Genomic DNA, 14,788 nt, shown 5'->3' with positions numbered 1-14,788 from the left:
GAACCCCAAGCTCCTGCTAAGCAGACCCTAATTCATGACACAGAAAGTGGAAGCATTGCCTTTGAAGGGAAAACGATTCTCTAGAGTTATGGAAGATATCAAGTGTTTGGAGGGTGCAACAACATCTCGAAGAACAATTTCCCAAGGGCTTGCGGGACACTTGGCGAACTCTGCGGACTGCAGGCACAGGTAGAAGGTTTGCAACTTCCCAAACACTAAAAGCTCAGCCTGGGAAGGTACCATAAATCAGCAACACACGCCAGCGGGAGTCTCTCCCACCGAGCAGGCGATAAACTGTAGTGTCTGGACGCAGCGAGCACACAGGAGTCAGCAGGTACAAAAGGTAAGTAGGTTTTATTGTTATTTCAGGTTACAAGTTAGAAGGGAAGGGAGAGCATAGGTAGAGGCATCCTTCTCATTGTATCTCCCATCCTGAATCCCTAACCATCCTCCGTAGAACCCTGAAGGGACCCAACATCTAAGATTCCATGGCTTGCATTGCAACGGGAATGAAAGCCCCACAATACATATACCAAATTCCCCACACGTCCAGTAAAACAGAGCATTTCCGACCCTTATCCAGTTGGCGCGCTACCGGCGTTGCGCCCGTTAGGAATGACAGTGAGCCTAGAACCAACCGGACCTTACCTTGAACAGTAAGGAACAAGAAAGTAAAATCCAAGGTTGTGTAGGTACTACATATAAATGTGGCCCCAGCCCTCAGACAAAAAGCCAAACCAAGTGCATATAGAGCGGCTATCAAATCACATCCCACACAGATCTGTCAACCACAGGAGCAGGCCTTTACTGGGAGACCCACCCAGGAGGAGGGGAAATCCCACTAATAAAGGCACCAGACCCGGTCCAAATGTCTGTGTTGTGTAGGCTCAGATTCGGATAAGGCTGGAGGTTGGAAAGCAGGTCATGAAGCAAAGGCTGGAAAGACAGAGGAGAGTGGAGGAGTGGTGTCGATGGAGGGCAAAAAGAGGTAGCGAGAGCAAAGAGGATCAAGATGGTGAGAGTAATAGTAAAAGGGGAAGGTGGCAGGAGATAACAATCAAAGGAGTTGATGATATCAGAGGAGGGTAGGGGGGGAAAAGAGACAGTGGGGACTAAGTAGGAGGGTGATTTGGTGACTTCAAAGGTTATTGGCAGACAGGAAACCTAAATAACATCACAGGGATAAGGACAGGTGGAACAGGAGATAATAATTAAGGGAGGGAGGAGGAAGACAAGGAACGTGACAGGAGGGGAAAATAGCATCAAGTCAAGAGAGCAGAATACACCACGGCATGCAGAAGAAACTAGAGAGAGCCATGTAGAAAGGTGGCGGTAGGCCTGGGTAGAGGGAGAGACAGACCAGGAGAGGAGGGAGACAGAGAGCCACGAGGAGCCAGTGCCAGGAGTACTAACAGAGGTTTAGAGGAGACTGGGAGAATGCCGAAACAGTAACACCAGCTGGCAAGGAAGCAGACCAGCAAGAAGGCAAGCACTTGTCTAGTAGGAACAGGCAGGTTCCGGTGGGCTGGGTTTGCCCTAGGCAGGAACAGACAGTGGAGGGAGGTAGAAGTTAGGTTCAGGGAGCTTACAGTGAGCTCAGAGAGGTGGGAAACAAGGAAATGGAAGAGAAATGGAAGAGAATCCAACCAGAACCAGGAGGCCCCTCTCTCGTTCGCTCTGCTGGCTATCACCATTGGCATGCATGTTGACAAGAATCTATGATAGAGTGAGCAGTGGCGTGTAGGTCCCCAGATAGCGCGCATCTAGATTAGACCAAGAAGAACAAGGACAAGAGTCTGAGCTACCCTAGTGCCAACATCATCAGGAAAGGGTGAGGCAACCACCCCGTCCCCCGGAACTACTTAAACTGAGACCATTGTGTCTAAGGCTGAGGTGGCCTAGTCATCCAAATCCTACGGGGGAGTCATTGTACACAGGAGGGCTCCGCGGGAGGGGGTAACCAAGCTTTTCGAAGGAAAGACCATGCTGACCTGTATTTTTTTCTAAACATGATGCTGACATTTATTTTGTTTGGGGAGATAAGGTGATGTTTAGTGTCTCCCATCTTCGAGGTAAAACCCCTTAATAAAAGCTTGAAATACTGACACGTGAACCTGGCATATTTCTTTGGCCCTGGGGCAACCTTGTGACAGTCCTTCTGCCATTTCCTTCTGTGTTCCCTTGGCCGTTTTTGTGCCATTCTTTTCTGTCTCTGTTGCCTCTTTAGTCACCCGTTTCTATTTGTTAGGGTATTTTCTGGCATTTCGTGGTCTCTGCGTTATGTTGTGGCACCACGGTATCCTTTTCTACCCCTTCCCACATCATTTTATTTATTTATTTGTATACTGCGCCACACGCCCGTAGGCCTCAGAGCCAACTCTGCTGCCCTTTTCAGCCATTATCTCCTAGTGTATGCTTTCTAGTCTTGCCTCCCTTTGCTTTGCTGGCTTTTTTCTGCATTGGCGTTCTATGGCCTTTCAGTGCCATCCCTTTGGGACTGTGCTCTTTTACTGTCACCTCTTTCTCTAGCTCTGTTGCCTTTTTCTGTCTTCCATTTCGGTCTCTGTGGCCCTTTTCTGTCTGCACATTCTGTCTGTTGCCATTTGCCTGCCATCGCTTTCTTGTGTCTCTGTGGCCTTTTTCTGCCTACATTTCCTGTCTCCATACACCCAGTCTAGTTTGATGCATCAGGAGATTACAGTTTCCCTAACACCATATCGGACAGCATCAGATTAATGACCAAGAAGACCAGTTGCTCCATTAGCTAATTTTGATGAACTCCAGTCTCTGGCGAATGCTTCCAAGCGTAAAAGTAAACATGGTTCCCCATCACTGCTCCACTAAGAGAACAGAGACCACCACTGCAAGCAGAAGTCCCCAGAAGAGTTCAATGAGGCATGGACACCAAGGGATTAAGATTGCATTGTAAATAGCTACTACTGTGGAGGGCATGATGAGGTCTCCTGCTTAGCTCTGGGGGTGTATAGTGGGGTGTACAAGAAGGCCAGGTGCCTCCCCAAGCCAATGATTGACATGAGCTGGGGAGGTATGGTGAGGATTCCCTTGCCAGCCTCACTTGGACCCCTTCTCTGATCAGAGGAAAGTCCCAGAGACGCTGCTCCTGTAATGAAGCCAGTTTCATGTCCATGACCCAAGGGAAACTTCCAAGGGGGTCCCTTTTAGAGTTTCGGACATGGCGTGTGAGGAATACATTTTGTATCAAAGGGAACTACATTTCTGGCCATCAAAAGTGAACACCCGCTCAGCCATCAGGGACCCGTTATCATTTTTCCAGGTTCCCCGTTCGTGAACTCATGCACAGCAGCGAGCCATTTCACTTGTCCCTTATACTTGGAACCCAGTGGCCCCACACAGACCTCAGCGGGAAGCCGAAAGAGCTCAGTGACACAACTTAGAATGCGGCAGTGGGCATCCAGTGAACAATCAGCACGCAGAAAGTCCTCTGCTGTACTCTGCAGCGCTGATCACTTGCCCGCAGGTTCGGAACATTGCAAAACAGTGTAAAGTAGAATTAAACCCCTACCTGCAATGATCACAACCACCTCAACAAACCCTCACAGACCACTTGTTGGCCACTAGGGATAGCGATACTGGTCAAGAATGACTTCAAAATGGCTGTTAAACTTTTCCTAGCCTCGGTCAGGCCCACAGCATCCCACTCACTCTCAACTGTTGCAATTAAAATCAGCCAATCCAGAACAGGCTCTGATGCATTCCCATTGCTGCAGACTCTTGAAGCAGACCCGATCAGCGGGGAGGGACTATTAGACTATAGAAATAGAGAGCCTCAGTCATTCAGTTTGTGTGTTTGGAGAAGAAGCTACTGGAGAGATCTAGGAATTGGTTAGAGGGAGGAAGGAGTTTTGAGGACAGGAAGATGTTGGAAGCTAGAAATGGAGAAGGTGGTAGAAGTACGGTTCACGGAGGTGACGCAGCTGCGTCAGCGGAAGGTGAAAGAATGGCTAAAGGATGAGAAGTGGCAGCACCGGCAGAAGGTTGATGGGAAGTAGTAGGGACTAGGTTGGAGAACATCAAGAGATGCTTGAGGAGTGTCAGAAGGAGGAGATTGGGAACATCAGGCAGAGACTGCACTTCTAGAGGGAAGAGAAGGACCAGGGCAATACCGTAAGTCTAGGAAGGGTCATTTGGGCACATTTAGCCCACGTGAGTAGTGGCCCCTATCTGAAGGGGCCAAGCCCACAGTGTGAGAAGGTATCATCACTTTGTGACTGGCAATGAGAATGAGCAGGACAAGAGTAGGAGTAGTGAGGTGGGGCCGAATGTAGGAGCCAGGGCCTTCAGTGAGGGAGGCGTTAGACACCCTTGAGAGGACCCACTTACGGAAGAGTTCCTCACAGTGGTGGGAAACGCTTAGGGCCAGGTTTGAGACTTCCAGAACTAGGGGTGTACCAAACTTCGGCTTCAAGTAAATACTCAGCCGAATTTTGGCTGAAAAAAGCTATTTCGGCTCCGGCCGAATAGTTTCTTGCTTTTCGGCTATTGCCGAATACTTTGTCATTCTCATTTGAATACAATGCAAGAAGAACTCAGAAAGGCAAATATAGACTTCAGTTTGCAAAAGTGAATAGGATTAGACCAGCACTTAGCCACAAGACCAGACAAATTGCTATCACACAGCTGCCAAATATCTTATATTGTAATCGGCTCTTTAGGAGGAGTTTTGTTACAGATTCTTAGACATAAAAGGTGCTCACCTTTTATACTTAGCCAGCAACAATACAGGAAACAAATCGTTTGATGAATGTTTATATGCAATGTGCACTTTCTTCAGTTGGAAAAGACAATGTGCATATTTCACTTTAGGATACATTCAGTTCCTTTCATGTCACTTCCCATTAAATCATAGTCCCCCCTTTCCTTTTTTTCAAGGAGTTGAGTCCTGAGTTTAACATTATCTAATATTTTATCAGGAATGATAAGGTGCATATGTTTGTGTATTGGCAAGAATAAGGGAAAAGTCAGCAGCATGTGTTCCTATGGGCCAGGCCCATGGGGAAACATTAAGAATTCACAATAGGTAGTGGAGACTAGCAAGGCTTGGTTATGTCAGGCATAGTAATGCCCCCACCTAACAGGCCTTTCAGAGGAATTTATGTTGGGTAATCAAGGTGGGCCAATGTGTGACAGAGAGTTGCAAATTTCAATATCCTTTTTGTTCAATCTAGTCCTTTTGCATTTGTGAGGCCTCCTACTTTGACTGGTACTGGTTTTGAATATGCAACAGCATTCTGTACATTTGGTCCCTTCATTTAGGTTAAATCTGTTTTTTTCTGGCTGTTAAACTTTAAATAAAGATGCTGTATTGATTACAAAGAAGAGAAATAAAAGCACATAATACATTTAAAATGATGCTTTTTAAAAATAAGTGTGTATTTTCAAGTTTGGAACATGATTTATTAAATAAAGCAACTATATGGTTTCATATTCGGCTTCGGCCTAATAGTTGACAAACTATTCAGTATTCGGCCGAGTACTAAATATGCTATTCAACAGATCCCTATCCAGAACTGAGGGACATCGTGAGGAACATCACATGGTGCACGAAACCCTTAAGGCTGAGACTGGACATTGAGCAAAGACTGTGCTACTGGCTTTGATGGGTGGCAAGAACGGAGCTACACGTGCTGTAGTGGAGAGGATACACGTTTGAGGATGGTGATACATGTATATGTTTGTCTGTTAATTAAACCGGTTTTATTTTCACAACTTGAGTATGATAAGGGGTACATGCAATATAAATGCACAGATGGATGGAGAGAAATATTATACACATAGTTACAGAAAACATTGCATTAGAGAGTGAGCAGTGGCGGTTCATGAATATTTTAATTGGCGGGTGTAAATATTTCCCCCGAATATGCAGATCGACCGAGTGTAGCGAGGAAGCCCTAATAAAGTAAGGGGAGTTTGGGAGAGAGGGGGGAGTGGGTTCTCCCCCTGAGAAATATTTTTACATACTGGGTTAAAATGGTGCATATTCAGCACATTTTCTGTGAAACATTGGGTAAAAAGCCAGTTTGGGTTTTGTAGGGTAATACATGAAAAATCCAATAGATGCAAGTCATCCACATTAACAAGGTGTATTTTCCAGCCCATTTTTATGATGCCTTTGCACACCATACTGCAAGTATAAAACACATTTTCAAGTTGTCTATGCCTATACATGTCCATGGAGGCTGCACCAACAACATATTTCAGTATTACAATATATGAACATGCTCCTGTTGGCTTTATCGATACCAAATGCAATAAGAAAGTAAGAAAATATGTCCAAACTGGACCAACCAATGTGGGCCAGTATTATGTAGGAACTCATCATGCTATCTTCGCCCTCGATGCCCAATAAAAATTGCCAGGCCACAGAAAAGAACTTGTCCTTGTCCAGACTGGAATGACCAATGTAGGCCAATACCAAATATGAACACGGGTCATGCTGTCTTTGCCCTTGATGGCCAGTAAATATTGCCATGCCACTGTGAAAATGTGTCTAGACTGTACCAGGTAGGAAAATTCATTATGATGCCTTCAACTCTAATGCCCTGTAAAACTCCAATACAACAGTAAAGAAATATGCCCATACTGGACCCAACAATTTTGGCCAGTAGCACATAGAAACAATGATTTTGCTGCCTTCATGCCCGATGCACACTAAACAATGCCATACCACAGTAAAGAAATATGGCCAGACTGGATTCACCAATGTGGGCCAGTATGATGTAGGAAAACTCAATATGCTGCCTTCACGCTTGACGCCCAGCAATAGATGCCATGCCACAGTAAAGAGACATTTTCAGATTAGTCCGACCAATGTGGGTCAGTACTAGGAAGGAACACTCATTGTGCGGCATTCACCCTTGATGTCCAGTGAAACATGCCCAGCCACAGTAAAAAGCATGTGCAGAGTGGACCAACAATGTGGGCCAATATCAAGTAGGAACGCTCATCATGATAACTTTACCCTGATACCTAGTTAACAATGCTCTACCTCTGTAAATAAATATGTCCAGACTGGACCCACCAATGGTGAAGGCAGCATAGTGAGAGTTCCTAGGTGGTACTGGCCGACAATTGGGGATAGTACTACTGAGGACCTCTCAATATGCGCTATTAAACCTTGATGCCAAGTTAAAATGCCCTGCCACCATAAAGAAACATGTGCAAACTGGAACCACCAATGTGGGCCAGTCGAAGTAGGAACACGCATTGTGCTGCCTTCTGCTTTGTTGCCCAGTTGAAAGATGCCATACCATAGTGAATATTTGTCCAAACTGGACACACTAATATGGTGTATCCAGTTTGGACAAACATTAACTCATCAATGAAAAAAGTACTACTTCGGCTTCCGTTCATTCTTCATTCACTCTCACATTTAAACATACATCAGCATTTGTCATTTATACAACATTCATTCCTCATTCTTTCACATTTGCAAACATGCAGCAGCATTCATCATTCATTCGAGATTCATTCCCCATTCTTTCACATTTGCACACATGCAGCAGCATTAATCACTCATTCGACATTCATTCCTCATTCTCTCACATTTGCACACATGCAGCATTCGACATTCATTCCACATTCTCTCACATTTGCACACATGCAGCAGAATTCATCATTCATTCGACATTCATTCCTCATTCTCTCACATTTGCACACATGCATCAGCATTCATCATTTGTACAGCATTCACTCTTCATTCACCCTCTCATACAAGCATATTTATTCAGCATTCATTCACTTACATTCAAACCTCTGCATCAGCAGTCAGCATTTACACATCATTAATTCTCCATTCACTCGCGTTTAAACAACGCATGCAAGCGTCATTATCCTTCACCCATTCATACGCTCCCACATAAAAACACACGCCAAAACAACGTACGCTGTCTCATTCACACACCCACTTAAAGATGAAAACCCTTGCATACACGCAGACATGTTCTTTTATTTTTCTGCCTGCAGCCCCATTCCAGATTCCGGTCATATCGGCCTTGTCTTGCCTTGGCAAGAACGGCCTGAGTTGATAGGCCGGCATGGAAATATTTTTACTATCCCGCAGTAAATAAAATATTCCCAGACTGGCCCAACAACAAAGGCCAGTCTTGCCACGTAATAACAAAATGGGCATCAAGAATAAAGCAAACATTATTCACTGAGAGAGTTAGGGAGGTGCCAGGCCATGATATTACAGCCTCACTCCCCCTGCATTGCTTCCTTCCACATACAGACACGCAAACATTCATACATATTCATTCATACACTTCTCTCATTCAAGCATGCATTCATTGCTCCATTCACTTGCGCACACATACAGCAGACCCTCCCTCATTCACTCACACAAACAGATACAAACACTTGCATGCACACATGCATACAAAGGTACACACACATACGTACATATTCATTAATTTAAAAAATAAACACATTCGCCTTATCTGCTGCCCGGGTGCTGACGTTGTCTTTCACAGAGGCTCTCTGACTCCCACGCAGCATTAGCAAGAACTAGAAAGCAAATAGACCTTCTGTGCTGCCTGGTTCCTGAGGACTGCGCGGCAGCGCGGAAAGTTGCCCGTGGATTCCCAGGGAACCCTAAATGTACAGGGAGGCATGGGAGCTGCCTCTAGGCACATGTAGGCCTGCCGTTACCCAGACTCCATGCCCAATGGGCCATGCAAGAATGGGGGATTAAAACACCCCCTGGGCTTGCACGGCCCATTGTGCATGCATGCTAGGGAACTTGAACTGTCAAAGGGAAACCTTGAGCACTTTCCCTGGCCTGGCTTTGGCTCCTCCACAATGGGCAATGGGTGAGTCAGTGCCCCATCGCCCATTATGGAGAAGGAGGCCCTGAGAGTAAGGCAATACAATTCTGTGCAAAATTACAGGAAACAGTTCTTTATTTTTTGGGGTATAAACAACCCATAGGGGTTTTTAGAAGTTATAACTTTGGTATCATTCAACTGATATTCACAAAAGATTAAAAAAATAAATAAATAAAGACCTACTCTGAATGTTCTGGGGAGAATTGTTGAGCTTTTGTCAAGCAGGGGCAACATTTGCATTTGCTTGCAATTTCTCATAGGACAAATTGGACTGTCACCTGCAGCCCGAACTGGTGCGTAGATCTGCGGCAACATTTTGCATAAAGCGGACGCCTAGACCTAAAAGTGTGATGCTGTTGTCTGTTGTAAATATGTCCAGCATTTGTTAGGGTTATCTGGGTTTGCCTGGAACTCTCTGCAGATCCATAAATACTTTTTCAAGGTGATGAATTGTTTATCTTTGGCGGGGTTTGTGGATCCAGTGATGGGCGACCAAATTGGCTAGCTCAGCAGCAGTCAGTCTTTTTTATTTATTTATTTGAATTAACAAAACATAGAATACAGAATCTCACCAAGCAGTGACGTCATCAAAAAACAAGGTTAATATATAAGTTTAAAATCAACCCACCTTCGCGAGTACATCCATGGCAGGAAAAAGAAAAAGAACACTAGAGTAGGCATAGATTGCTATGCTGATTTGTACCCAATTCATCCATACAACTCCAGGAACAAGCTTACATGGCCCGGATCATATACCTTATGTTCTTGTATATGGCTCTCGTAAAGGTTGACAAAGTTGAATCCAATCATCAATGTTAAAAAAAGGTTTGTTGATTTCCACGCACGGAGAACAGTTTTCTTTGCTAGCATGCACCCCCTAAATAGCCAGACTTTTTGTGTCACTCTGTCACTCATCATCCCGGATAAATAAGGAAGCCTAGGAGTTCGGGCAGGGCTGCTCCCATTGGTGGCAGTACCTGACTGATTTGCAGATGGTTGGACCCCTTTGGCAATGGCGCAGACGGGCTAAAAAACAGTGGCGTGGAAGGTTGCCCAGAGCAATGCCAGTGGCTTTGATTTATTCCAAACTTTCCACCCATCACTTTTTTTGGTTTAAATAAGGAAGCCGTCATGGGCATTTCCGCTTCCAGTACCAAGTTTATTCTCTCAGATACCCCTTTCGAGAATTTGTTAGTCTTGTGGCAGAACCAGATCAGGTGACTCGGTGTTCCCTTGTCTTTCTTTACCCTTCCAGTCTATATCATTATCAAGCAAGTTCCTCCTGTGTATCGGCTCTGTTATCCAGTCTGTTCGGTGCAGCAGTTTCATCTGACGAGCTCTCAGGCTCCAGTCTAACGATCCTAGATTATGTTTTTATTACACCCTCTCCAGCACCCAGGTCTCGAATTGTTTCCCAGTTCTCTATCTCATACTGACAAAGTCTTTGTATCCTCTTCACCAGTTGCCACCAAGAGTCTGTAGGAGGGGGCTGTTGGGTGAACGGTAGTCATGCACACTTTCATGTGTGACAACACCCTGCTTTCAGGACGTAGGCAAGACGGTTGTCCGATACCTTCACTTAGGATTCCTCTCAGTGGTTCCATATTCCGTGTAGGTACAGCCCTGCAGGCCACGTCGCTGGCAAAGCGGGTTACAGGGGATCCATTTCCTGGTCTCAAAAAAGCTCCGTGACATAATGAATACCACCCCAAAACCAGTTAGGCCAGAATATGCATCTCCCCCTGAGATGAGAACCTGGAGTTTTACCACAAGGACACCTCCAAGGAGATGTAAGGGTCAGAATTAAATGCTTTCTCTGTCATATTCTTTGATTTAGTGCTAAGGAAAGCTCTGGGCTCCAACTGAGAAGTCAGCTTGTATGCAGCCTCTACCCATATGTCAGCATCAGGGCTCATCATTCTGTGAATATGTCTAACTGAGAAGGTTGACTGTACATTAGAGACATTTGAAACATTCAGACCCCCAAAGCTGGTCGTCAGTAGCAGTTTCCGGGGTGCTAGTCTTGGTGGCTTGTCTCCCAAATAAATTCTTGCTTCACGGCATTGATATCTTTGAAGATACCTTTAAGCTGAGCATAGAAAGGATGTAGTTCATTCTGGGCGATATATTCATTTGAATACTGTTGACTTTACCCCCACAAGGAAAGTTTTAGGAGTGACCATCTGTGCATTGATTCATTCACTTTCAAATAAATCCTTATTCCCAGATATGTTATCTTGGTGGGGACACCACGTGAAGCTCCATTGATCAACCATATGTTTTATACAGGATGGCGAAACTTAGAATCTCTCCTATTCACTTTGTAACCAAACATTTGGGAACATTTTTGCATTGCATCCATAAGGGAGGCCATGCTTGTTTCTGGGTCTTGTATTGCCACCAGAAGCTCGTCTGCATACAGCCAAATATTCATATAACCAAATAACACATAGCAGCCAATCCTGATGGGAGAAGGCAGCATAACATTTCCTGATGGGCTCACATTGTGCTCCACACACATTCATCGTGGATCAGGGGATCCCCACTGTGAACATTCATTAAAAGAAGGCATAATGTAGTCCTCTAGGGGTCATGCCCTCTGTAAAGCATAGCCGTAGGGAGGGCACCGCCTAAATGTGGATATATAGTGACACTTTTTTATAAAAGAATGTCAGGAAGTTAGGATGACTGAATAGATATCACTTTAAAGTTCCTCCGATGCTTTGGGATATACAGTAACTATATTCACACAAGTTGGTTTGGAAGATAGGATAACTACATAGGCTAGCTATATAGAACAAAAAAAAAATACTTATTAACAGCCAATGCCTTAAAAAAGCCCATTGGGGCGGTAGATGTGTAGGAAACATTCTTTTGTTAGTTTACATATTGAAGAGGTTGTGGTATTATTGGTTTGGCAACAGCTTTCTTGGTAATTTATTTATTGAATATGTTTTAATATTATTATTTATTCGGTTGAATGAAAGATGACGGCTTTTTCAAAGACTGATTATTGAGAGAAATTGCTCTACAGTGTATTAAAAAAAACATGAATGTTACTGATCATGGTTAAAGTAGCCACGGGGCACTAGTCCAACAACAATGCCAAGACCACAGACCCGATCACAACACGGAGTGGGTACTGAGTAAGAGAGCGAGAAGCAGAGAAGCCAGAAGCTAACCTGACAAACGGATGAAAGGATCCCCTCCTGATCGCAGGCCTGCTGACGCTAACCAGAAGAGAAAGAGCTAATGGGGAAGGCGGGAGACCCAGGAGGGATAGCGAATATTATGAGTGTAAGAACCATACTCGTCCTAGTCAGGACCTCAAGTTAATGTTCCCCAATGATAGTGGGAAGTCCTATGAGAACACTAATACTCGTCTCAGTATAGTTGAACCAAAGGAGAAAACTAAGAGTTGTTATTTGAACCCTGACATTCTTACAAATAAGGAAATAACAGTAAAGAACCAAGAAAAAATAATTACTGGTATCTTCCAACTCGTCACAATACCTGACAAGTGAAAGAGAAAAGCGAGAATCATTACTGGAACATTCATCCTCATCCCAGTAACAGTCAAGTAAAAAAAAAGAAAGCAAGGATTCTTTTGAGAGTCTTTATAGCTGGCCCAGCCAGGGAAACGAGTGGACATTGTGTAAAGAAAAGGTAACAACACTGATAAACAAAGAGAGACAGAAGAATAACCAAAGGAGGGGAAATCCAAGTGTCAAGATCACAACCGAGAAGCTGAAGAGCCTCATTTTTTAACTGTATGAACTGGTCAAAGTAGTCACCACAAAGTACCTACAAATTAGTAACTAAAAGGACCGAACTGAAAAACAGGCTACAGGAAAGGAAGTCGTTCTCCTGTGCCTTATTTTGGTTTTGATAGTTGTAGGGACATAATAGATTAGCTTTGGACAGAGGACAGATCTTCCTTTAGTACTCACAGATGACTGACAAGCATCCTAGTAAGTTTATGTTAGGTAGGGAAACCCATAGCTTAGGGATAGCCAGGAGATCACATAATTTAATTTTGTTTAATAAAACCCTTGAAATGGAAGATATAAGTCTCTGTCCTCTTTCAGACCCATTGCATCTGGTGTCAGGTGTGGGATCGGGAGTAGCTGATAAATGTTGGGGGACCCTGCAGTACACTAAACTAAGTGCTAAGGCCCATGCACCCACAGTGGCCACTGCAGAATCAATTGGCTTTGACTTGCAAAACACCATGAAAATAATAATTCTTACTAGTGAAAGATGCCTAATTCCTACAGGGTTAATTTTGCCACCTCCCAGTGGAGCATACATAAGATTAGCCTTGATATTAGGGTTAGCCTGGAGAGAGGGATTGGAAGTCATGGCAGGAATCACTGATCCCGACTATTGGAGTGATGTGAAAGTCCTTTTACACAAACATGGGAACAATCCATACATTGTGAAAGAAGGGGAAAAGATTGCCAATGGAATCTTAGGGACAGCACTATTCCCTATCCGACAGGACGTACAAAAACGAAAGGATACAGACAAACGTTCTCAGGGGTTTGGCGAGGTAGACAAGTAAAAGAAAAGAAAATCCCCTAAGTAAGTGGGGGAAGTGGATCTCCTGCCTGACTTAGCGTTTGCCCAGAGAAACATCCCCATACTAACAGAGGCCTTTTCTAAAGTCATCCCAGAAGGCAAAGTGAGAACTCAGGCCGGTCTAGAGGAGCAGACAAATGCCTCTACAGGAAGTCACGCCCCCCTTCTACCTATATGCTGGAAACCAGAAATTGTGCCATGCTTGACACCAGCGATTGTGACCATTCCACGTCGAATCTTCGAGAAAAGGTATCTACTGAGAAAGCTCTATCAGATGTATTCCCAAAGAGATGACAATCTCATGGAGGAGATTATCAAAGGAATATAAAAATGAGAGAAAGAGAAGTTGGTGAGGTCACAAGAGATGAGTGTGATGCACTGAGAAGATTGGCTCAAGAATAGAGTGTATGGACCTTATAGAAATTGATGACGAAGTAAAGAATCGAGTAAACTTTCATATGAGAGACAAAGATTTCACGTGTGAAGAGCACTGCAGAAAATGCAAGCCATTTGATAACTGTACAGATGCAGTAATGCAAGTAGACTAAGTGATCATAGAAGCTAGCTATACATAGTGAATAGACTGCAGGCGGAGCCACCATCATATAGAAGCTGAATGTCGGTGTCACAACTTTAGCTCAAACCCATGAAGAGAAGGGCTGAAAGCTGTGTCGCAGCAAGGAATTAGCTGGGATTGTGGAAGAATCAAGAGGGGCTGTCTGGCTTGGTGTCAAGGCTGAAGCAGCCAAGAATGGTTATCTATTCTTGAAGGCATTGAACGTGAGAAGCTGAATCATCCCTTGTTAAGGTGCAAAGAAAGAACACCATAAGTGGCAAGTTTTATTCATTTAAGACAATTAAATGCTGCAAAATGGGCCGTATTGCTGTCTTCTGTCACGTGAGCCAAGGATGGAAATAGAGTTCAGGCTTGAAGGACCAGAACAGTGATAGTGCATGCCCACACTCCCTTATATTCCCAGAGACATGAATACTTTGCAAGGTCAAGTTCAAAGACAATCTTCATGGCAGAAGGCATGGGTGATAACAGATGTTGGGCTAATTAGGTGGGGATATAATATCATATCCACCTCCTGACACCTGGGGTATGAGCTTACGAGCTGCTAGTGAGCTGAATGTTCCATACTGGCACAAGCGTGCCAACCAATTGTAGAGGGCCATATAACAAAGAGCCTTATAGTTTGAGAGCCAATGATGTACCATGTATCTAATAACTATTGAAGATTACTTGCACTAGGTGTGGGCATGAGTTGTCCACCTGACAGTAGATGTCCAATCACAACCCAACCCCATATAAAAAGTATACTTAGATGTTCCTTTTGAGC

The sequence above is a fragment of the Ambystoma mexicanum genome, chromosome 3p (genome assembly GCF_040938575.1).
Source record: "Ambystoma mexicanum isolate Mex_15411 chromosome 3p, UKY_AmexF1_1, whole genome shotgun sequence".
In the NCBI taxonomy this organism is placed as follows: Eukaryota; Metazoa; Chordata; class Amphibia; order Caudata; family Ambystomatidae; genus Ambystoma; species Ambystoma mexicanum.
The sequence above is the reverse complement of the archived record's forward strand: the minus strand, read 5'-3'. Positions refer to the sequence as shown.